The sequence below is a fragment of the Oratosquilla oratoria genome, chromosome 23 (assembly GCF_046742065.1).
Source record: "Oratosquilla oratoria isolate Oo_2021 chromosome 23, ASM4674206v1, whole genome shotgun sequence".
NCBI classification, from domain to species: domain Eukaryota; kingdom Metazoa; phylum Arthropoda; class Malacostraca; order Stomatopoda; family Squillidae; genus Oratosquilla; species Oratosquilla oratoria.
Window position 1 is genome coordinate 12,343,933 of NC_134799.1, and position 25,000 is coordinate 12,368,932.

Here is a 25,000-nt window from a genome sequence, read left to right on the forward strand (position 1 = left end):
TATATATCAATCAAGCAGCTATTCGTAGTACACTACTGTACAAAGGCCTCCTCCAAACTCTTGTATTAGTCATACGACTACGCCATGGACTGTCACCTCACTCTTGGAAACTTTCCTATCTCGTCTCTTCCCCTATCTGGTGATTCCTCTTGCATGCTTCTCATCTCTCGGCGTCCAGTGAGTATCACACTCGCTCCATCTCCTGCCATCCTTTGTGATTCATTTCCTTGCCCATTTCCACTTCCGTTCTTCATAATATTTATCACTTGAACTTTTCAACTTCAACTTTCGCTCTCTTACCCAAATTGACTTCTTCCCATCTTCTTTTCCTTCATTCACCTCACCATCCCGCTCTCTACATTCATTGAACTTGTCTCTATCATTATCTTTGTCACTTTTCAAATGTTATATCCGTAGATCGTAGCTGGAATCGTAAACTAATTGTAAAATCATGTCGAAAAATGGGGGTAAGATTCAAATGTAGAAATTTATGTGTGTGTGTATGTGTGTGTGTGTGTGTGTGTGTGTGTGTGTGTGTGTGTGTGTGTGTGTGTGTGTGTGTGTGTGTGTGTGTGTAATATATGTATGCATTGTTTGAATATTGTTTTACTTGTACATCGGTCGAGCTAAAACCAAATCCCATACAGCCCTCAGAGCTACACTTCCAAATGGAGGCGAGGGTGTGGACGGGATTTGAAGGTCAACGGTGGGGAGATGATTCCATTTGACGTCCCTCTTGCAGGGCACTACAAGCAGGCACCCTGCATGGGAGTTATATGAGGAGACAAGGAAGGTGCTTTTTATATAGAAGTCATCCATAACTCCATATTTATTATGATCAATATATCAGTCAATCAACCATCCTGAGTCCACTGCTGAACAAAGGCCTTTTTTCATACCATTCCATGACTTGCACGATCGCGCCAACCTCTGCCATATCACTTCTGCAAACTTCTCTGTGATACATACGTACATGCATACATATATACATATACCAAGGACTTTTTCCCCCTTACAAAGGAGGTAGCCAAAATCATAAGGTAATTCCACTCCCACCCATTTCATCCCCACCCACTCCACTCTCATTCACGATCCCTCACTCCCCCCTCCCTCCCTCCCTCCTTCCCTCCCTCTATCTATGACGCCTGCAGAAAATCCGGATATTATGCTCAAGACCCTTGTACAGTAGTCTCGTGTCAATCCCTGGAGGTATTTTTTTCTTTTCTTGTAACTGAAGATCATTACGCTTCCTTGCCGTCGTCGTCCGGCAGAGGTCGAGGTCCCCTTTCCCCCTGGCCAACTCCTTGCCCCCCCCCCCCACACACACAGCCCCTAAAGGGAGCGACGTGCGAAAGGCTCCCTAATTGTCGAGCTTCTTTTCGTCATTGAACAAGGCCAGCTTCAAGAGGCAGGTAGCTGGAGAAGAACTACACTAGCATCCCATACAGTCAAGTTTTGTCGTATTTCATGGACAGCTGTCATCCAGGGATAATGTAATGAAACGTGAAGTTAAGCTGTCTTGACCCTACATGTAGACCAGTTCGATCCAGTAATATTCTTTTTATATATTTTTTCGTTTTCGGGACGAAAAGAAAAGTTCCCAGCCGATCAAAAATCTGCTTTATCCCACCCCTGCCTCTGCTCCTTGCCCCAGCACAACCCAAAATCAAATCAATCGCTGTAGGACGGCGGTTTAACTCAACCTTTTTCTCACTCCATTCCCGCCCGACCGGCCCCTTCGTGAACCCTCAACATTCGTGTGGCTTCCCCCCCCCTCCCCCCGCTTCATTTTTCTCCCGAATCCCACCCGGCCAAATAGGTAAAATAACAAAGATAATAATATAATATTGATGAAGAGAAACCCTTTTATACATCTGCCAGGACAGAGTGAAGGATTTTTTTCCCTTCTTCAGATTCCTCACATGATATAAAAATGTTTGATACTTGTAAGAGTAGGCCATGGACCCCTTAATGAATTCTTGTGACGGCACCCAGCCTGAGGACCACTGCCATAGTAAGGCCAACCGGCCTGAACGAGTAAGAGTGACTTCTAGCCCAGTGGTTCTCGGGACGGTTTCCAGGGGGCCACTTAGAAGATAAGCGCACCATGACTTAAACATTTAAATCTGCAGGGAAAAAGGTACATTGTTTTTCATGTTAATGCTTAACTGATGAATAAAATCATTACAGTTTGAACCATTTGATATCCATTGCGGTGCCATTGTATATTTAATTAGTCTTAATACATTACCATTGTATATTCTGTGTCGGGTTAATTGGTATACGGGTCGATGGTCTGAGGACTCTTGGGGAGCGCGCGTAACGGAAAAAGGGTCGAGAACTCCTGCGGTAGAACTAGTTCCTCTTCTCTCTGAAACCATTCTGAAACCATGCCAGCCAGCCAACACCATTCATAAAGTAGTCTAACCGCACTTACGTCCGACCAGTAGCCTTCCCATAATGCATCTGTCATCCTTGATGCGTGAAGTACCAGATAACAAGAACTGGTGCCTCTAATTACACACTCAGCTGTACCACTGCGTTACCCATAATTAGTGGTCCCGCCCTTGCCGAAGATCCCAGCAAAGTTCCCTGGCCAGCTACATCGTCTTGAGGAGACAATGCAACGTTGCATCCATCGCAAGAGTGGTTCCCAAACGGTCTAATCGGCGCCCACTGTTTGCTTCCAGCAAACCCGCCCCCTCCCCCCCATATTTTTTTGTATCTATATAAACTTATCTTTTTTCCTATTGATATATTTTCCATTTGTCTTAATAGAAAACGGGTTCGGGTGACTAATGTAATTCTATTTTGGACGTATGTAACGGTAGATATTTTTTCTTGGAATTACTTAGTCATTCTTACTAAACAATGATTTTTTAGTAGATGACTTCACGCCCCCCCCCCCTTTGTATCCTCCTCACGCCTCCCTGGAGAGTGGGGGAGTGGGTGGGGAAGGAGCGTGACCCTTAGTCTGGGAACCACTGGTTAAGAACGTCTGGCAGAGGAGTGAATGCGTACAGTGTTGTGTACATTAAGTTCAATAACTCGTTGTTCTTTGTGGATTTATTTCTCGCCAAGGACAAGAAGGGAACGTGGATCGTTTGAGCTCCCTACCTCACCCTCACCCCCACCCTACATGAGTCAAGATTAGGGTGACGAATATAGCAGCCACTTCACCCGGGCACCGGGTCTCCATGTAATAGGGAATTATCAAGTGGGGTTGAACAATTCATTACCCGTCGGCGACGACATGATAGAGAGGATCCGGGGTCGGTTCCCAGTCGTGGGAGACAAATGCTGTCAGCATATTAATCGTGGTTTGTAATACACTCAATCACTCTCTCTGTCTCTCTCTCTCTCTCTCTCTCTCTCTCTCTCTCTCTCTCTCTCTCTCTCTCTCTCTCTCTCTCTCTCTCTCTCTCTCTCTCTCTCTCTCTCTCTCTCTCTCTCTCACACACACACACACATATACACACACACATACACATACATATACATACACATACACATGCACACACATACGCATGCACACACATACACATCCACACATATAAACATGCACACACACACGCACACACACACACACACGTGCACACACGTGCACACACACGCACACGCACGCACACACAGGCACACGCACGCGCACGCACGCACACACAGGCACACGCACGCACACGCACGCACAAACAGGCACACACAGGTACACACACGCATACACTCACACACGCACACACACACACACACACACACACACACACACACACACACACACATCACACACACACTCTCACACACACGAGAATTGGAGTGCCGGCTTCCAGCGCAGCGATACTAAAATCATTTCAGTCCTGGGCGGGATTCGAACTCGGACCGCAGGATTAGCGGTTGCGAACGCTACCACTATGCCGTTGTGTGTGTGTGTGTGTGTGTGTGTGTGTGTGTGTGTGTGTGTGTGTGTGTGTGTGTGTGTGTGTGTGTGTGTGTGTGTGTGTGTGTGTGTGTGTGTGTGTGTGTGCGCGCACGCGCGCGTGCTTACCCCGTCAGGCGCCTCTGTTGCTCGGAATGAATTGCTTTCAGAGAGCGGCGGTCCATTAATGGTTCCTCTTTTTCCTCTTAACACATTTTCTTAGTCTGTAAAACTCACAGATTTTTTTTCTCTTCTTAACTGTCTCCCAGTCTCTGTGAATCGTGTGCGTATGCGATGCGTCCTGTGTGATCTCTTTCTTTTTCTCTTTCTGCCTTTATGCCTCTGTCTGTATGTCTGTCTTTCTTTGCGTCTGTCTGTCTGTCTGTGTGACTGTTTCTCTCTCTCTCTCTCTCTCTCTCTCTCTCTCTCTCTCTCTCTCTCTCTCTCTCTCTCTCTCTCTCTCTCTCTCTCTCTCTCTTAATTTTATGCGTCAATTGACCCGATCCCCGGCCAAGCGAGGTCTCCAGGATCATCTTGAGTATTTCCTCTTTGGAGGAGGGATCTTGATCTTGGCGGACATTTCATCCACCAGTTGGCTTCCGGCCAAGACCAGGCGGCGATTTGAACACACTACATAGGGTGTGTGTGTGTGTGTGTGTGTGTGTGTGTGTGTGTGTGTGTGTGTGTGTGTGTGTGTGTGTGTGTTTGTGTGTGTGTGTGTGTGTGTTCCCACGGTTGGATAAAATCACCTGGCGGAAGATAGAATAAACATTCTCTTCGAGTACGTTACATGACGTTACGATATAAGACTCGTTCCACACGTATCGAGCTGAATAAAAGAGTCTGGTAGTAACCAGAATAGAATCTTTAAGCGACGCCACTTGGAGAGAGAGAGAGAGAGAGAGAGAGAGAGAGAGAGAGAGAGAGAGAGAGAGAGAGAGAGAGAGAGAGAGAGAGAGAGAGAGAGAGAGAGAGAGAGAGAGAGAGAGAGCCTCCTGACGAATCCAATGGTCCTCCCACCTGAATGAATTCGCCAGAATGAAGTCTTTAAAGCAGCACAGCGCTTCCCACACTATCTTCTTCTTCCGTCTGTGACGCCCCGTTTTCCTTTCCAGCAGACCCGCGCGGCCCCCTCATCCCACCTTTTTTTGTACTCACGTGAGAATATTTTCTTTTTTAATTCCTTAATGGAAAACGGGTTGGGGCGAGTAATAGCATTAGATTCTTTGCACGTATGTCGTTACGGCAGATACTTGTTCTTGCGATGATTTCATTACTCTTATCAAACAAAGATTTTTGAGGAGATTACTTCACGCCCCCCTCCCCCATTGTATACTCCTCACGCCTCCTGGGGGGAGGGGAGGCGCCCCCTAGTTTGGGAAAGACAGACTGCTTTCAAGGGTTGATTTCGCTTCACTGGGTGAGCGTTACCTCGGTGCCGAAGGAGGCGCTGATGAATAGACAAAGTGGCGATATCTATCTTTTTTAATCGTCTTCGAGACTGACAGCAGTCAGAGCAAGATGGGTGGCTCTACGGTATGTAGGTTAGAGGCCCACCGTTTCTGTGCGCCCAGGTCAGGCGGCGGGCAACCTTTCTCAGCGTGGGTGCCAAAATCGGGCAAATCTTTGATGCAACATTTCTTTTTTTCGCGTGTCTTCGGAGTCCTACCACATACGAGAGTGGGGGGAGGGTGGGAGGGTGGGGGCTCCCTCCTCCTCTCACCACCTGGAGCACCAATCCGCCGTTGAGTGCAGCTTGTGGGCATACAAAATATTTAGAGATTTTTTTTCTATATTAAGATGAGCTCTGGGTTTCGCGTACCGGAAGAAAAACGGTCGTTAGTGCGCCATGCAGGTTTGGCACGCGTGCCAAGGGGTTGCCCACCCATGGTCTCTGGCGTCATTTTTTCCACTTGTAGGGAGGGTGCGTAAGACTCTGACGGGGATTCTAGAACAGCAAATCCTATGATTTATTTCTTAGATTGGCATCACCTGACTTCGATGTAAATCATGAAGAGGCGGCAGACCAACCCAGGAACCTTGTCGGACTCCACATATAACAGAATGACTCCCCCCCCCCCCTGTCCCCGAGGAATGTGAACACGGTGATGGTGATGATAAAGTTGAGGTTTATGATGAAGATGGTGCAGATGAGGAGGATGAGGATGAGGTGGTGGAGCTGGGTGAGGAGGAAGTGGAGGAGGAGGAGGAGGAGGAAGTGGTGAGGATGGGAGAGGAGGAGAAAGCAGAGGAAGGAGAAAAAGGGGAGGTGGAAGTTGACGTGGAGGTTGGGCTAATTTACAGGATTGCCAGTCGTAACCTTTTTAGGACATTCTGACCTTTATTGAGGTCCTCGGGGTCTCGCTTTTGACCCAAGGAAGGCGCTCACAGGGCAAACGGGGCCTCGCTGCCTTCTTACTTCTTTCCCAAAAGAAAGGCCTTTGGCGCGCGCGCGTGCTCACACACACACACACACACACACACACACACACACACACACACACACACACACACACACACACACACACACACACACACACACACACACACACAGAGTTTCAGTCATTACTTTCATCCAAGTCAAGCGAAGAATGCAAGGGAACTTCGTGTAATGAAACGTTATCTACTTTGCGAGAATGTGTTTAAATCCAAGAATGAGTGCTTTGTTTAGTATAGGAACAAGAGCTCAATTTGTCTCGCATTAGGAATGGTCAAAGAGCGGCGTGGCGTAGCGTAAGATACTGGAGCAGTGGTCCCCAAACTGTAGCTCGCGAGCACCGTGGCGCCCTCGGAACACTGTCTTGGCGTCATCAAGGGTTCACCAAAGAGAGATATTTTTTTTTATTATATCAACTTGTATTTATCTGGAAAAAACGTGTGTGCATTATTGTTTTTTGTTTTTAGTTATTACGTTCATTTTTTACGACTGGAGTGGCCCAAACCTTACAAAAGATTGGGGGCCACTCCACTGGAGAAAATAAAACTGAATCGTACTGCCATATTGTCTGGGGGGGAACCTGGACAAATACGGAACACTCAAATGGCGGATTTGAGATCTCTTGAAAAGTAATAAGGAAAGATCTGTCAGGGGAGTCGTTGAAGATGTTGAGGGCTTCCTTACTGAGCCCTGACGAAACAAACACCGCTTTTTAAATGTGTGACTCAGGTGGGCACTGTCCGAACGGGTGATGGACAATTAGTGTCAGACACTGGAGGGTCGAGAGGTCGCTGGACAGAACACTTTAAGCATTTGTACATGGCTGATCCTTCGAAAGGCCAGTTGATTTTGATTGCTGTTTAGATGACGGTTGTCGATTCACCGATAGATGAGAGTCACTCTCTCCGATTGAGGTCGGAGTAAATTGGACGATCAAAAGGCGGCTGTCGTCTGCAACGACAACACGAAGTTGTCGGAAAGGCGCGGGAGTGAAGCTGCGTCATCCGTGCGGTGCAAATGTCATTCGCGAACGACGTCAATTTCGGCTCTACGGACAAGCTTCTCTGATGATGATGATGATGATCACAGGGCTGTCTCCTTGAAAAGAAAAAAAGGAGAGAGCAGCCCTCGCTGTAAGAGACGATGGGGACGCCCCTGGCCAGGACAAGCTTACCGATCCTGGCAAGACCTGTTTGGAATGGGAAGGGCGGCTGCATATGGACTTACTCAGGAATGGCGTCCATATGGGAGTGATGCGACGCGCCTCTCGGTGTATGCTCTCCATTGATAATCATATCTTCTCCAACGTGTATCCTCTTTTAACCCCTAAAAATCCTTTATTGGTTATCTGACTTGATTTACTTCTTGTTTGTCCAGTTTCATTCCTTCCTCTTGGCGCGGCGGCGGCGGCGGCGGCGGCGGCGGCGGCGGCGGCGGCGGCGGCGGAGGAGGAGGAGGAGGAGGAGGAGGAGGAGGAGGAGGAGGAGGAGGAGGAGGAGGAGGAGGAGGAGGAGGACGACGAGACCCTGGCCATTCGTCCTCCTTGCCAGTGGGCGCTCTCGACGAACGCCCTGAGGCAAGGGCGGACCCAGGGCAACACAGAAATGAGGGAAGGAGACAGAGTTGAGGGAAAAACGTAAAAAAATAAATAAGAAAAATAACAATAAATCGATAAGTAGATAAATAGATACAACTAAGAAATAAAAGTAACAGCTACAGTATGGGGACAGACGAAGTGAAGAAGGTGAGAAGCCTAATACGCCAGGAGGCGCTGAGTAGTTGCGGCCAAAGCCGTCTCACCGTTGTCCTATGTGCATGCGCTTTAGGGACTGTTGGAACAGGTGACAGTCACTGTTGGGAATCGGAGAGGAGTGCGGGATTCGAACCCACAAACTAAGCGAATGCGAGACCAGCGTGCTTCCGATGAGGCCGCCACACCATCTGACGCTCGCACGCACGCACGCGGAGAGGGAGGAGGGAAGGGCACTTAGGGGAAACGGTCAATCAAAAAGGAGAATGGGAATAAGAAGTGAAAACTACTCACTATACATTTGGAAAAGGAGGAATGGGAGAATATAAAGCGGGCTCTATACGATCAATAGTATTGCGCAATATTCCATATTGTACAATATCACTGACGGCGTAGGAATGGTACTGAAGAATGACACAATACATTCAAGTCATCAAATGGTACTACAGGCCAAACACATGTGCCTCTTGAGTGCCGCCCACCCCTACACCGTCAATAATATAGAACAATAGTAGGACCTGCCTAAGTGGGGGGCATCTGCGGAGAAGAGAAAGAAAAAAGTTAACTTTGAACGTGTGGGGAACTGTCCCCCAATTGAATAAAATCACCTGGCGGCAGCCAGAGTAAACTTAATATAATATCGACCTCAAATGGCTGTGAGACGATAAGACGGTCATTTTTGGGTCGTATAGAGGGCGTCTCTAAAACTCCTGTCAGTCACAGACTCAAGGGAGTTCGCTGGAGTAGAAATCGTTTTCATTTTTTTCATTTTTCGAATCTCCAAATGTTAAATGACCTTTGCGTCATTGTTCAATTGTAGATTTGAGGAAGTCTAGAATACCATTGGCGAAGTCGCCTTGCAGCTTTTCAAATTCACAACATTTGACGAGACTCTCGAATGTGTGATTTCCGGGGGCATAGACACACACAGGAAATATCTACCTATCTATCTATCTGTCTTCCCCCCCCCATGTAACTATCTATAACTAACTGACATAATCCTGTGGATTTGTCTTGCCACTCTCTTCTCGCTCAGTAGGCCTTTGCTCTCTTGACTTCTCTTTCTGAGGTTTGCTAAAGGAGGAGAAGATGTACTCAATCAAAAACCAAGATACGAGACACCTAAGGCTCGTTTCACACGAGTCGACTTTTCGCCGTGCCTTGTCGACGACACGACGTCGTGCTCTCAAATAACCATGGATGTCTATGGACGCTTTCACATGTCACGACCATGACCGCATGTGAAAGCGTCCGCAGACACCCATGATTATTGGACAGCACGACGTCGTGTCGTGGACGGCGCACGGCGGAAAGTCGATACGTGTGAAACGTGCCTAAGGGACATCCTGTATTTGCGATGTAAACGAGTCTTTTTACCACATCGTCATTTACTTGCGAATGTCGTAAATGTTCGACGGAAAGAAATACGATCGTTACAGCTTCCTCGTGGAATACGCTGGCCACTGTAGTACCCAGAAATGAATCCTGTTATACAAGAGGAAGAGTCCACTTGATATATTAACCTTCTTTGACAGTGGCGTACATATAGCCAAATCTGTAAACCCTACACTGACAAGTTTCCTCTGCGATGTTCTTTGCAAGTCTTGACGGTGACCATAGAACAAGAGAACACAAGGTTGAAGGAGACTGCAAGAGACCCTAAGGCCTACACTTTCATGTCCATAGCCGCCCATCATCCCTATCCATAAAACTATCTAATTTTCTCTTAAAACAACCCATTGTTTCAGCGCTCACTACTTGATGGTTACTAAGTCCTCCCACACCTCCAAGGAAGGCATGAATCATTGTGGCGTTTACAAGTGGAGGCGACTGTACGTAGATGGGCCAGTGCCAGCAGAGGGAGAGCAAGACGGGAGCTGACACTTGCCCTTGGCCGAGACAGGCACCCTTGTTTGTCCGCAAGTCCTCCCGCCTTGTTATGTCTGAAGATATGAGTGTCCATTCTTGACTACCTAGGGCAGTGGTTCCCAAACTAGGGGCTCCTCCCCCTCCCCCTAGGGAGGCGTGAGGAGGATACAGGTGGGTGGGTGGGGGGGAGGCGTGAAGTCATCTGCTTAAAAACTGTTGTTTAAGAATAAAGAAATCATTCCGAGAACAAGTATCTGCTGAAAGTAAAAAAATGAGGCGTCGTATAAGATAGTTTTGGGCCCAATCAAGTTGAGGTTTCTCCATGCTGATTAGAATCGGACAGCGTCTCGCCCGAATAAAGCTCCCAAAGCGCCGTACTGGACGGTATAGGATCATGACAAAACCCGGTCGGTCCGTCCACAAAGAGTGGATCGGGAAGACGTGCCTGTCTCCTTTGTTGACTAGACCTTTTGACAAACATGGGTGGGTGGGTGTGCTTAAGGTCCAGCAGTGTGCTTGAATGCACAGGGTTGTACCCGTGAGCTCACGTCCGTCCGTATGTGTGTGTCATTTGCAAGTGCGCGTGTCTGCCTGTGTACGTGTGTGTGCGTGCAGGTATGTGTGTACGTACGTGTGTGCATGTACCTAATTGTAGTATACAGGGGAGGAGCAACGCTCGTTGGGTCCCGTCTCTTACTCTCTGATTCATCATACACAGCCACAAATTCGTGTGTGTGTGTGTGTGTGTGTGTGTGTTTGCGCACGGCTGTGGGTGCGTATGTGTCTGTCTAAGTGTGTGTATGTCTAAGTGTGTGTATGTCTGTGTTCGTGTCGTGGTGCGTTTCTGTGTCTGTGTCTGCAAGCGCGCCAAAATGCGTCCTTGCGAGACAGCCTCCTCCTCCTCATCCTCCTCGTGCATAAGATGACGAGTCCGTTCTCGGCCTCCGAGGCGGCGGCGGCGGCGTCACTAGACCTTAATCAAAGGTCACGACCGTTTCGGGAAACTGTGCCTTCGTTAAGGCGTTATCACACTGGGCTATTCCCCCCCCCCCCAACCGCCGATGAATCTGCGGTAGGTACCGCCCACCTCCAGAACTTTTTCCGCCGTAAAATCACCATTAATCTGGCAAACTATTTCGTTTTCTCACCAGTTGACATAGAATGTCGTTTGATACTGTGCTGCTGCTGCTGCTGGGGTGGAAAAGTATTTTCCTCCCCAGCAGCTGCATATCAGACTCCTTCCCCCTTCCCAAAAACTGTGGTCTGCAAATCTGCTCTGACAGTCGGAGGAAAAATAGCCTAGTGTGATACGCCTTCAGTGAGGAACTGAGGAGGAGGAAGACGAGGAGGAGGAGGAGGAGGAGGAGGAAGAGGAAGAGGAGGGGGAGGAGAGGAGGAGGTCCCTTCGACCTGCCGGGTCCTCGGTTGTCCATCGCGGTTCAAACGGTCCGCTCCGCAGGTAGTCGATCCTCCTCCTCCTCCTCCTCCTTTGCCCTGACCTTTTACATCCTTCGTCCTTCTCAATGGGACAAACAGCGAGGGCGCAGCTGCTCGCCTCGCCTCGCCTCGCCTCGCCTCGCCTCCTGGCTTGAAGCTCTTTCGCGCCTTCTTCGTTTTCTTGGATGCCCTTGGCACTGGCCTCGGTTTCGTGGATAGAATAGTTTGGGGTCCACCGGAATCAAGACCCGTCAAGTGCGTCACAGTGGCCAAAGAACCGAGGTGATGAAGAGCAGTTTGGATGAAGAGCGACGTGACGTCAAGTGACGTCATGTCGCTGTTCAAGTTTCGTTTATTTCATTTATCCGTATATTCATTAATTCATTTGTGACCTATTTATTCATTGATTTAGAATCTGCGTATCAATGAGTTGATTTGTCCTTTGTTCATTCATTCAGAATAGTATATCACCATTCGAATCAAAAGATTATCCTTGCTTGTTGGTGGAGTAAATAGGCGAGGAGCCTACGCCAGCAGTTGCGTAGAATCCAACTGGAATTCACTTGTTTACACTAATATATATATATTAGATAACTTATGTTCTTGATTGGACCCCCCACAATCATCCAATTTGCAGTAACAGTCCCAGAGCTAGAAAACAATTACGCTCTACTATCATATATGCATCAGGCAAAGAAGATTATGCAGGAACATTCCCGTCATTGAATATATATATATATATATTCCATTCAGTCTAAGAATTACGAACCAACTATTCGGTAATTTCATTGATAAAAATCCTTGGCAAAATGGAAAAAGTGCAGTTCAGATGGCTTACAAAGTTCATTGACGTAACTGTGGTTTTCTCATCCGGTGGTCGATGACGTGAATGATCACAGTATGTATGTGTCTGACGTTTCGTGGTTTATTTAGTTCTTGGGATAAGAATTTTAGTGTATTTCACACATTTACACGAAGGGAAGAATGAATAATCAATGAAGATCTTAATTCAAAGAAATCAGATATTCATCAACGTTAATGAAGATTTCTTACAAATTAGAATATGGTATGACTTGGAAAAATTTTGATAGGTATCTCTTGATGCCATCTGTCAGCAGCCAGAGCGACTACAAGGCCTCCCGCGAGTTTGAAACCCAGCTGCACTGCACACGTAATGACGTGTGGGTGTTCCGTGGGATGTGAACCCAGGGGACGGTGCAGGATGGCCGCCGCCGCCGCCGCCGCCGCCGCCGCCGCCGCCGCCGCCGGGTCTGAAGAGTCTCCAAAATGTCTTGTGTGTTGGTATTCGTGCGTTAGTACCAATCATTTCCCATCTGACGTGGTCAATCATCGCCCCAATCTTGATACTTTTAGAAATAGGACCTCACCCAGCACCACCTCCCTCTCTTCAGTCCTAATTTCAATCCTAACCCTAATTCATATCCCACCTTTAACCTTTATTCTAACCCCATTCTGGTCCTAATCCTGTCCCTAACCCTTAATTCACCCTCTCAGCGCCACCCCCCCACCCCCCTCCCCGCACATTATGCCGCTGCCCGTGAGCGACTTTCTGCGGGTTCCCGAAAAGAGAGAGAAAGAGAGAGAGAGAGAGAGAGAGAGAGAGAGAGAGAGAGAGAGAGAGAGAGAGAGAGGGGGGGGGAGGGAGGGAGGGAGGATGGTGTTGCGACGCATTGTGATATTCCCCACAAGAGAAGAAATCTTGATCCTGACCCTGCGATGTGCGCCCCCAGCTAGGGGGGGGGGGCTCTCCTCCATGCACGACGCTACAGCAGACCATTGATCTTTAGGTAATCCGATTGGAAGTCGACTTATCGTCAGGCGTGAAGCCACGTGTTCGCTCGGGAGGGGGGGGGGAGGGTCGTCAAAGAATATGAAGAACACGTCTGCAATGGATTGGCCATTGGCCATTGAGACACGTCACATCGTCTGAGCCTGATTTGCTTATGGAAATAACAGCCACCCAATCTCGTTTTACTATTGCTATTATTATCATTGTCATCATTATTAATGATGTCATCATCATTATTATTATTATTTTCCTTCATCTCGTCTTGACTGGCCAGATAGCCATGTTCTTTTTTATGACAAATCTTTGTTAAACAACACACACACACACACACACACACACACACACACACACACACACACACACACACACACACACACACACACACACACACACACACACACACACACACACACACACTGACAGATGTAGGGCAGTGACTAGTGGAGTTCCCCAAGAATCAGGACTAGCTTCTGCGATGCCCCATATATGCGTAGAATTCCTCAAGATTGGGTCCGCGGGCACCTAGCAATGGGGACGTAGAGTCCTGCCGAGGGGTCCGTAGGACGGGGAATTCAAGATATTACTTTATTTTCCATTTCGTAAATATACACGGATTTATTATTTTTTTGTATTACGTTTGTATAGTGAAAGCAATCTGATAATAAGCACAAATCCCTGTGAAAAAAAACCTTTTATCAACAATTCTAATCCCGTGTCAAGGGGTCCCGTGAATATATAAGTCGATGTAAAGTGTCCACAAAACTTGAAAAGTTGATAAACACTCATGTCGTAGATGACGCGATGAAAAATACATACAAGTTACATTAACACGTTCACACACGGTGCCAAGATCACGAGAAGAGAGAGAGAGAGACGAACAGGACTGTTGGTCGTTGCAAAAAGATTTGGATAACATATGTACCTGGAGCCGAGAGTGGACATTTTTTAAGTCGGGAAGAAGTGCAAAGTATTGGAAATGGAAAATGACTCAAAAATACAATCGATAAATTACTCGGTGGGAAGTGAGACAATTGCAAAGCGAAGGAGGAAAAAGATCTGGGAGTGTTAATAAAGGCTAACCTAACCTGACCTGACCTAACCTAACCTATCCTAACCTATCATATCCTATCCTAACCTATCCTTACTGACAAACATATCAAAAAATTGTTGGAGAGGTGGATTGCTATAGAGCATATAGGTGACTTTTCACAATAAATCCTTCTTCAATGGAAACAGTAACAACTTGTAGCATCAGTGAAACCTCTCCACGCCGAGAGCGTGGCTCAAATTCTGGACCTCGCTAGTGATAAGCCGCGATGCTATCCACTACACCAAGAAGCCGTGTGTGTGTGTGTGTGTGTGTGTGTGTGTGTGTGTGTGTGTGTGTGTGTGTGTGTGTGTGTGTGTGTGTGTGTGTGTGTGTGTGTGTGTGTGTGTGTGTGTGTGTGTGTGTGTGTGTGTGTGCGTGCGTGCGCGCGTATATTTGTGTGCGTACTCATGTGCTTTTATACATGCAGCAGTGACAGTATATTGAAAAGAAAGTGTAGTCTTGTCTTTGTCGTTCCGCTCCGCGTACAGGATACCCATCCCACGCAAAAAGAAGAAGAAGAAAAAAACAACAACTCCAAAGCTGCGCTTATGTAATTGTTCCGCTTGGGGAACAACGCTCGCCCGAAACTGCCGACATGCATGATGTGTACAGTACATCCGACACGACCCAACACACTCAGCCTTCCAAATCCCACATCTCTTTTTCCCTATGCCACCCCCACCACCCCGTTATCCTCCCCCTAAAGTCCAGTGTTTCTCAGCCAGGGGGGGTCCGCGAACCCCCTTGAGTTGGGGGGGGGGCGGAAACTGATCGAGGGTTCCGCAGGTAGGACGGGGAATTCAGCATGTTTACTTCAATCAATCCTGTCATGGCTAATTTTTTTGAATTCATATGACACAGTGCGTCTTAATCGAGATATCCAATTTCTTCTAGTTGGTTCATTGCGTCTTTCAGGATGCGGCGGCAATGATCTATATACATTTTCATAATGTTTCTATCACTAAGTGTTTCGAAAAAGAAACTATAATTATCCTCTCTAATCCTGCATCGAGGGGTCGTCCCCTGAATATGCTCCGTACCACTTTCATCGAACCGTTCCCATTTAGCCAATTTTGCCAAATTGCATTTTGCCAAAGTGTACCTAACCAAAGCTAGCCCTGCCATAGTCTAACTTAACCCTTGTGACAACGTAACCTAACCTAATCTATGGGAGGATGGTGATTACCTTACCAAAGAGAGTTTGGCGAAATGCAGTTTGGCAAAACATAATTGGGCGAAGCGCAAATTGGCGGAGTGTCATTTGGCGAAGGGTAATTTGGCAAAGGATAATTTTGTGAAATACAATTTGGCGAAATGGGAAGTCACCCTTTTATCAGTTCCTCGACGACTCTTCTCGCCAATTCCCCCCCCCCCCGCTCGCTCTCCTTCTTGTCACTCTCGCTTCCTGATTGGCTGCGAAACAAGATGCCCTGCCTGCCTGCCTGCCTGCCTGCCTGCCTGCCTGCCTGCCTGGGCAGGGTGCAAACCTGTGTACAGGCTGGCGGCACACTAGGCATTTCTCGGTAGCATGTTACTTGCTTTTGCTACTTCGTTTGAGTACAAGTGACCGACCTCGATGACCATCTTGGGATTTTCAAATTTCCAAATTTGTCAAATGACTCTTTTTGTGTCATATTGTAGTGAGAAGCTGAATGGCGAACAACTAAGAGAAGTTAATAAACCTAAAATACAAATGTCAGACACAGAATTGTTGAGGTGTTCTTACAGGACACCAGAATATTGTAACCGAAGTCGTTTCCATTCCAGCGATGTAGCAAAAGCAAGTAGCACCCTGTCCTAGAGTGCCGCCACATTTACAAAAGAGTTACGTTCTGAACGGCCGTTCGTAACTCGAAATGTTGGCAAGTCGTTCTTCAACATATCATGCTTTCTTACCCTAAAACACATTTCTAAGGATACATAAAAAATAAGTTGTAATATTATTACTCTTACCTTTGAAACTGGTCAAGTTGGCTACGGTCGAATGCCTCAAAGTTGTTATTTCGTTATTGAGGAGCGTCTAAACCACTTTATCGACGTGGACTACTTGAAGTGGATTTCCTCTTCCAGTCCACACAACGTTTGGTGGCAACGTTCTCATTCACTCCCTCCTCCTTCTCCTCCTCCTCCTCTCCTCCCCCAGCGTGCGTCTAGTCCACCTCCCCCGCCCTCATATCCTCCTTTACTCACCATATCCTCCACCTCCACCTCCACTTCCACCTCCACCACCACCTCTTCCTCCGCCACCACCAGTTCCACCACAACCACTACAACCACTACCATATCCTTCTCCACCACTACCACTACCACCACAACCATCTCACATCCTCCACCACTATCATCACTTCCACCACCACCACCACCACTTACACCACCAGTACAACTACCACCACTTCCACCATCACATCCTTCATCACCACCACCATGATGTTTGCTACCCACCATAGTGAGGCGATCCTCCTTTGTATTGTAGGACCTAACCTAACGGCGCGCGCGCGCAATGCAACCCAAAGTCAACAGATGCACCAATTCTCACCATTTGCCGCGACCTGCGTTATCCCTTCGTGTCACCACGTGTCGGTTGGACTCCTGACATCCGAAACTGTGTTTGACAGGAACCCTGTTATTCGCCCCACAAGTTATTACCCTTTTTTTTTAAGCCCACCCCCTATCTTCCCTTACCTGTCTTCCCCTCCCCCTCCCACCTTACCCCCTTCCCCTTTCCCCGCTGGTGAGACATTCAAGTCCAGTTTTGTTGTTGTTAGGGGCGGTAACCCAACCAAGGTCACATTAAGTTAACAACTATGTTTACATGTTTAACCGACGGCTGGTGAAGTTGTAACTGCACCAAGGGGTGGAGTTGGTCATAGGACACACGTCCAGGCGGTACCACGGGCTGTCGGGGCACACACTCAGGACCAATCGTAAGAATGATACAACATGTGTTCGTAGTGGGAGGGAGGGGCGCAGCAGTCGGGGGGGGGGGGAGGAGAAGGGGGCTCCTCCGCCGTTTATCTCTTCAGGGCTTCCTCTTTGGCCAATCAGATTTCAGATTTCAGTCCCAGACGTCGCTTGCGCTCCTCTCACGGGTGGCTGACTCCCGGGAACAATAAAAGGGTTCCACTTCATCAAGTACATACACTCGTCAGTTCCGAGCCCACGGCACCCATTACAGGTTTCCCTTCTTCTTCTTCTTCTTCTATGTATTCTTCTTCCCTTTTTCTTTATTTTTTCTTAATTTTTCCTTTTGCTTTTTCTTCCTTTCTCTTCTTTTTTCTTCTTTTTCCTCTTTTGTCATCCTTTGTCTTCATTTTTCTTTTTCTTCATTTTTTCTTCCTTTTTCTTAATTTATTCTTTTTCCTTTCCTTTTTCTTCCTTTTTCTTCTTCCTTGTTCTTATTATTTTCCCTCTTTTTCTTCCTTTTTCTTCCTTTTTCTTACAGACGGTATTATTTGTCCGAGCGAGGCGAAAGTGGGTCATTTCATCTTATCCTTTTCGCCAACAGGAACTTTCTCTTCCTGTTTCTTCACAGAATTAACGAGGGATTTACTAATGGGGAGGGAGGGAGGGCTCCTCTTAGCTCCCACATAGGTTCCCTTGGCCGAGTCAAAGGGCCTTCGCAATTTTTTTTCTATCATTAATTCCGGTGAGTACTAAGGGAGAGAGACTGGAGTAAGTGGATATTTTTAGATACTTGGGCGCGAAAGTGGCAGGGAAGGGAGGAGTGGGGGTGGAGGTAGAATGTAGATTGAGAGAAACGAGTAAGTGCCTTGGTGGATTAAAAATTGTAATGAGAAATAGACATTTGGGAATGGATGCTAAGAAGAGATTGTATGAAGGAGTGATTGTGTCGAGAGCACTGTATGGGGCAGAAACGTGGAACATAAGAGAGGAGGAGAGGAGTTTGAATGTGTTTGCGATGAGGTGTCTGAGAAGTATGATAGGGGTTACTAGGCTGGATAGCGTGAGAAATGAGGAGGTGAGGAGGAGAACGGAGGGTGGAAAGGGGTTCGAGTCCTTGGCTTCACTACGTATCAGTTTCCGTATATGTTTCCGTCGAGCTTGCCAGTCTTGATCGTGATGACATGTAATTAAAGTGAAAAATCAATGTGGTTGAAATATATATATATATATATATATATATATATATATATATAATATATATATATATAATATATATATATATATATATATATATATATATATATATATATATATATGGAGAAGGTGGAGGATTAAGACACGGAGGGGAGAAGCGGCGTGTTCGGAGTCACCTGAGATGTATAGAGAATGGATGAGGCTATGGAAGCAGCCAGAGGGAGAGGAACACTGTAAGGATGAAATGTATAAGCTGTTCGTTTTCTGAAATTGTATGTACATTGAGAATGTCCTGGTAAGGACGAAACGTCAGTGAATAGAACTCCAACTGTTCTCTGTGTTTAGCTCACCACCTTTTCACTCATTTGTCTTTCATACTATATATATATATATATTATATATATATATATATATATATATACATATATATATATATATATATATATTAGAGAGAGAAAGTTGTAATACACTGAATATCAATACTATAAATTAATTTCCACGATTACTTCTATAATTGCAATTCTTGTTTTATTTTCGTATTATTAGACACGTTTTATCATGTAATGGTCGTCTTGCCTAATAAGGCCCTGCCTTTATATACTTTCTTCTTTCTCCTTATAATGCTTGTGTGTGTGTAATGATAACAGTATTAATGATAATAATGACAATAATGATAAGAGAATGATAATAGCAATAATATGATAGCAATATATTAGTAATACTAGTAATAATAATAGTAATAATAATAGTAACAATAATAACAATAGTAAAATAATAGAAATAATAATAATGATAATAATAATGACAATGGCAATCGTAATAATGATAATAATTGGTTTGTGTTAACAGTGATATAGAGATAAGCTGACAACAATTTGTGTTATTTTCCGAACTAGTCTACTTTGAGAACATAATGTGCATTGGGGGGGGGAGGGGGAGTACTAGGTGGCGGTGTCCACACAATGATGAGGGGGAGAGGTCGGGACCGTATAAGTGTATGTGTGTAAGTCATTCACCCAGATGAGGGCTCAAAGCTGTTATTGTCTGTTGCGTATCTGACGGGCTGTCAGAGTTAATGAATTAAAGGGATTATGTCATTATGTATTGGTAGACGGTGACTAGTAGTACATCACGATTGTGCCCATCGTTTCGTTGAGGGCAATATCAATCGTGATGCAGAATGAGAGAAAGCGACAGCAACCCCTCTCCCCGACCCCTATCGTGACCCTGATTGGTGTAAAGGAACACGTTAGGTTTGCTTACGTGAGGTCGATGTTACCCACAGTACAGAGACGACTACCCTTTTATCACAAGTATTTTTTTTGTCTGTTTCTTTACTTCATATTTACGATACAAGTACTGCAATCATTTGTGTCAAAGGATTTTTTTTTCTATTTGTGAGAAAGATTCGCTCTCACCCAGTCTTCCTCTCTCGTTTTTTTTTATTAGACGAATTCTTCGCAGTGTTCGATTAAAACAGCCCATCGTTTCAGCGCTCACTAGTACATGGGTACTAAGTTTAATCCATTTGTTAACCACTCTGTTGGTAAACCAGTTCTTGATTATTTCCTCCTTAAGCCTGAGTTTGTCCATTTTAAATCCATTACCACGAGTCCTTCCATGATGTTTCAATATGATGACCTAGCCAGCACATTACCAGATCATCACCCCCTCACCCCCCAACAGCAGCCATAAGGGAATGAAATTTCTTCGTGATAACATAATCAACAACAAAGAAACAGCAAAGGAACAACAAATCTATGCCACCTGGTTAGGTGGATACAGGTTAAATCGTTGAGAGAAAGTTTGAGGAAAACAATAAAATTTTCACTCTACTAATTAAGCATTATTACTTTTATTTTTTACAATAACCCTTTTGGGTGTGAGGGAGGCCAGAAAAAAAAAACACTCGCCATGATACTGACATTTGCAAACGGAGTGAAGCCTATCATGCCACGTTGCAATACAGTTTCTCCAAGAACTGGTTTACCAATAGAATGGTTAACGATTGAAATAGACTTAGTAACAACCATGTACTCGTAGTGAGCGCTGTTTCAAGAGAGGATCAGGTAGTTTCGTGGATAGGGATGGATGGCACACTGTCATGGGCATGGAACTGCCTAGTGTAGGCTTCCTTCATTCTTATGTTCTTCTGTTATTAGACTTAGTGACCATGTAGTTAGTGAGCGCTGAAATGATAATGGGTTGTTTTAAGGGAAGGTGAGACAACGTTATGGATGGGGATGACAGGTGCCAAGGGACATGGAACTGTCTAGTGTAGGTCTTACGGTCTCTTGCAGTCTCCATCAATCATATATTCTTCTAGTCATCAAGATAAGGTTGTTGAGGGTTCCTCTGTGCCACCCACGGGGGGGGGGGTCATCTCGACCATCTGGAAAGACCTTGACTGTGGGGTGCCGCCCTCTGAGGTGCATAAGGCCCTCCTCACACAGGAGGTTTCAACCGCCGCGGTTAAAATTATGATATAGGTCAATGAAGGCGTTCACACACAACCGCACAGTTTTCCTTGACTTCGCGGTACTGCCGCGGTTTTCACGCGGTTCAAACCGTTAGTGTGAATAGCGTTTGTCTTTACCCAGAACGAAATACGTAAAGGACGCCACGGTGTTGGAGGGGAGAACATAAAAATGGAGGAGACTACAAGAGACCCTAAGGCCTACGCTAGGCAGTTCCATGTTCATTACCACCTATCATCCCTATTCCTTAATCTCCTCTCAAAACAACCCATAGTTTCAGCGCTCTCACCACTACTACTGCTGCTGCTGCATGGCCACTAAGTCTCTTCCATTCGTTAACCACTCCGTTGGTAAACCGGTTCTTATCTACTGGGTTAAGCAGGCAGCTGGTTATCATCACCGCATCTGTGGGCCAAACGTCAGGTCAGACATGCTCTACATTGGTTTAACGACCTCGTGCTGTTCCCGCTCGCTCACACGGGTCTGCTCCCGCTCGAGGGGATCCCCGGCCTTGTCACGACAACGGAACGGGGCCTGCCACATGAAGGAAGGAAGGAAGGAAGGAAGGAAGGAAGGAAGGAAGGAAGGCAGGAAGGCAGCAGGAAGGACAAGAGGCTTGCTAAAGGCCTTTTACCGCACAGGGCGATCTCTCCTCTTCCCTCCGGGTCAGCTGATTTGCAGCTTTCGGGAAGGAATCTGATGATATGCTGACGGTATTCTTGTTCCCCCGCCCGTAATCAGACCAAAATTCAGAGAGTAAGTCATAACGTATTGGATGATAGTTTGTAGGCCTATAATAGTAATAATAATAATAATAGTAATAAAATAATAATAAAGACAATGGTAATACAAACAATAACAATAATAATGATGGTAACAGTAATACTTATTATAACAACAACAACGACGACGACGACGATGACGGCGGGGTCGGGGGTCGGGGGGCGTTGAGGACCATTCAAGAGTCGCTCATGCCTCTATGCCTCCACGAGCAATCGTGTCTCGTTTGAATAAAAACGTCTGGCGACAGACAGACATCAACAAGTTAAGTCGTCGACTTGTGACTTAAAGGATCATCACACCGAGATATTTTTCCTCCAGCCTCCGATTCACCGGCGGTACGACCCACCACCACTGGAACTGTTTCCGCCTTAAAATGCCTATGGCAAACTAGTTTGTTATCTCGACAAAAATATATAGAATGTCATTTGAGGATATGCTGGAGGAGAATCAGTTTCCTCCAGCTGCATATCAGATCACTTCCCGAAAGCTGCGGGGGGCTGCAACTCTGTTCCAACAGCAGTCGGAGGAAAAAGTAGCACCCCCCCCCCAGTGGGTGATTACGCCTTTAGCCTTCCTCTCAAGACGCGAGGGAGTCTGCGCTCGGCCACAATGCGCGCGCCCTCTCACTCACTCACTCACTCACTCACTCACTCACTCAGCGCGGCGGCGGCGGCGTCCGCGTCGGCGGCTCCTCCTCCCGGCCAGTGGTGGGTGATTGGTTTGTGGCCGGCGGCGAAAAGTGTTTGGACAGATCACAGAAGTGCCTTCATCGGCTCTGCAGATTCGGTCGCAAGCAACGCCAAATTATTTATTCATTCATTAATGTATTCATCTTTCATCTATCTATTTGTGTTTTTAATATTATGTATCTATTTACGAGTATTTATCTCATGTATCTATTTCTTGATCTAATCTGTTTATTCATGTATTCATTTATCTATCTATTAATATATTCATTTAACTATTTATGTATTTATTCATTCATTTCTTTATTTATTCATGTATTTATTTATCTGTGTATCTATTCATATATTTATTTACCTGTGTATTTATCTATCTATTTATTCATTCATATATTTATTGATCTATTTTCATTTATTCATATATTTATCTATCTGGTACTGTGTGATACTACTACTTCTTACTTCCCAATACCCCCATCCCCATTCCCCCACCCCCAATACTCCCAGCCCCATTCCCCCAGCCCCATTCCCCCACCCGCAGTACTCTCATTCCTAATAAGCCCATCCCAAATACCACAAACATCCCACTCCAGGAACCCAACCCGTAGCCCAGTACCCTCAATCCTACCTAATGCAAATACCCCTAAACCCTGTCCCAATAAACCCCCCCTCACCCGATCCTAATACCCCTCTCTCCAGTTCAGCACCCCACCCCTACCCCCACCCCCACCTCCCACCCTCAGACCGCTCTGGCCCTCACCCTTTTACAAAGGATTACAAAGGCGGAGCATGCCGACAGGAGACCTTTTGGTCCATATCTAGGTCGGACGCGAAAGAAAAAATAATAAAATAATAAATAAAAACTATAATAATGTAAATAACAAATAAAATACATAAATAAATACATAGGTATAGTTAAATAATAAACAAACAGATAAATAGTAAATAATAATAGATTGACATATAACTAATAATAAATGAAAATCAAACCGACAAATGATAACAAAACAAAAACAAATAATATAAAATAGATCATAATCATTACAGCATATTGCTTAGGTATTTATCTAAATGATTCTTAAAGCTTCGAACTGAACTACATTGCACTACCTGTGCAGGAAGTTTATTCCATTCATTAACTACACGGTTGTCAAAGTTGTTTCTACCTACTTCCAAATTGAATCTATTTCCGGACAGTTTGAGACTGTTGTTTTTTCTTGTCTGATTCTCATTCAATGTGAAAATTTTGTCACTTTTGATGTCAATTCCCTTTAGAATTTTAAAGACCTGTATCAAGTCACCTCTGAGTCTACGCTTTTTTAGGGAAAACAGATTCATATGTTTTAGTCGATTTTCGTATAGTTTATTTTTGATATTTGGAATCAGTTTTGTGGCTCGCTGTTGTACTTTTTCCAGTCTGTCAATGTCTTTAATGAGATCCGGTGACCATACGGAAACAGCATATTGCAAATGTGGACGAACTAACGATTTGGACTTTTGAAATCAAAAGATCGCGGAATCAGTCCTAGAATCTTATTTGCTTTCTCAGAGGCTGAAATACACTGCTTGAATGATTTGAGGTCGTTACTGATAATTACGCCGAGATCTTTTTCACTATCCACTTTTGTTAACGAATTTCCAAATAACTTGTAATCGTACTTACTGTTATTTTTACCTATGTGCATTACCTTGCATTTACTTGTGTTAAATTTCATTAGCCACTTTTCAGACCATTGCTGTAATTTATCTAAATCTTCTTGAATATCTAATTGGTTAAAGTGATCATTTGCCATTCCGCACAGTTTTGTATCATCAGCAAATTTGGAAACAGTAGATTTTAGTCCATGGTCTATATCATTTATATATACTATGAATAGAAGTGGCCCAAGAACGGAACCCTGAGGAACTCCACTTGTAACATTTTTCCATCCAGAAGTTTTTCCATTTAAAACCACTCTCTGTTTTCGACCATTCAACTAATTACTATTCCAACTTAATAGGCTACCACTTATTCCGTGTAAACTAATTTAGTAAGTAGTCTTTCGTGTGGGACGGTATCAAAAGTTTTTGCAAAGTCTAGATATATTAAATCTATATTGTTTCTTTTGTCATAATTCGAGATAACTGTGTTGTAGAATTCGAGTGAGTTAGTCACGCAAGAACGTTTCCGTCTGAAACCATGCTGACTATCATTTATCAAACGGTTACTTTCTAAATGATGTTCGATAGCATCTCTGATGATAGTTTCCATTATTTTTCCTACAATTGAAGTCAAACTTATAGGCCTATAGTTATTTGGTTTCTTTTTGTCACCTTTTTTGAATATGGGAGTAACGTTAGGTGTTTCGTTTACGAATACCGAGCTAAAATAATTGTTTAAGTTATTACACATTCCTTCATTTGAATATTCAAGTTGACCGTCAGCAGATAATAGTGGACCAATGTGATTCCTAACAACCTTTTTATCTCTAATGTAACTATAGAATTCTTTTGGATTCTCTTTGCATTTATCAGCGATGTTCATTTCGTATTGTCGTTTTCTTTTTCTTATTGTCTTTTTTAAATCTCTTTGTATTGATACATAATTTTCATAGTCATTAGATGCACCCGAGCACTTATATTTTTCATAAGCCTGTCTCTTTTTAGCAACACTTTT

The 25,000-nt window shown here is 45.2% G+C and overlaps 1 protein-coding gene across 9 annotated transcripts in view; it reads left to right on the top strand.

Moving 5' to 3' along the window:
- The window catches only part of LOC143037966 (uncharacterized), a 181,220-nt gene that overhangs the window by 80,496 nt on the left and 75,724 nt on the right, over window positions 1–25,000 (top strand). The window lies entirely within an intron of this gene.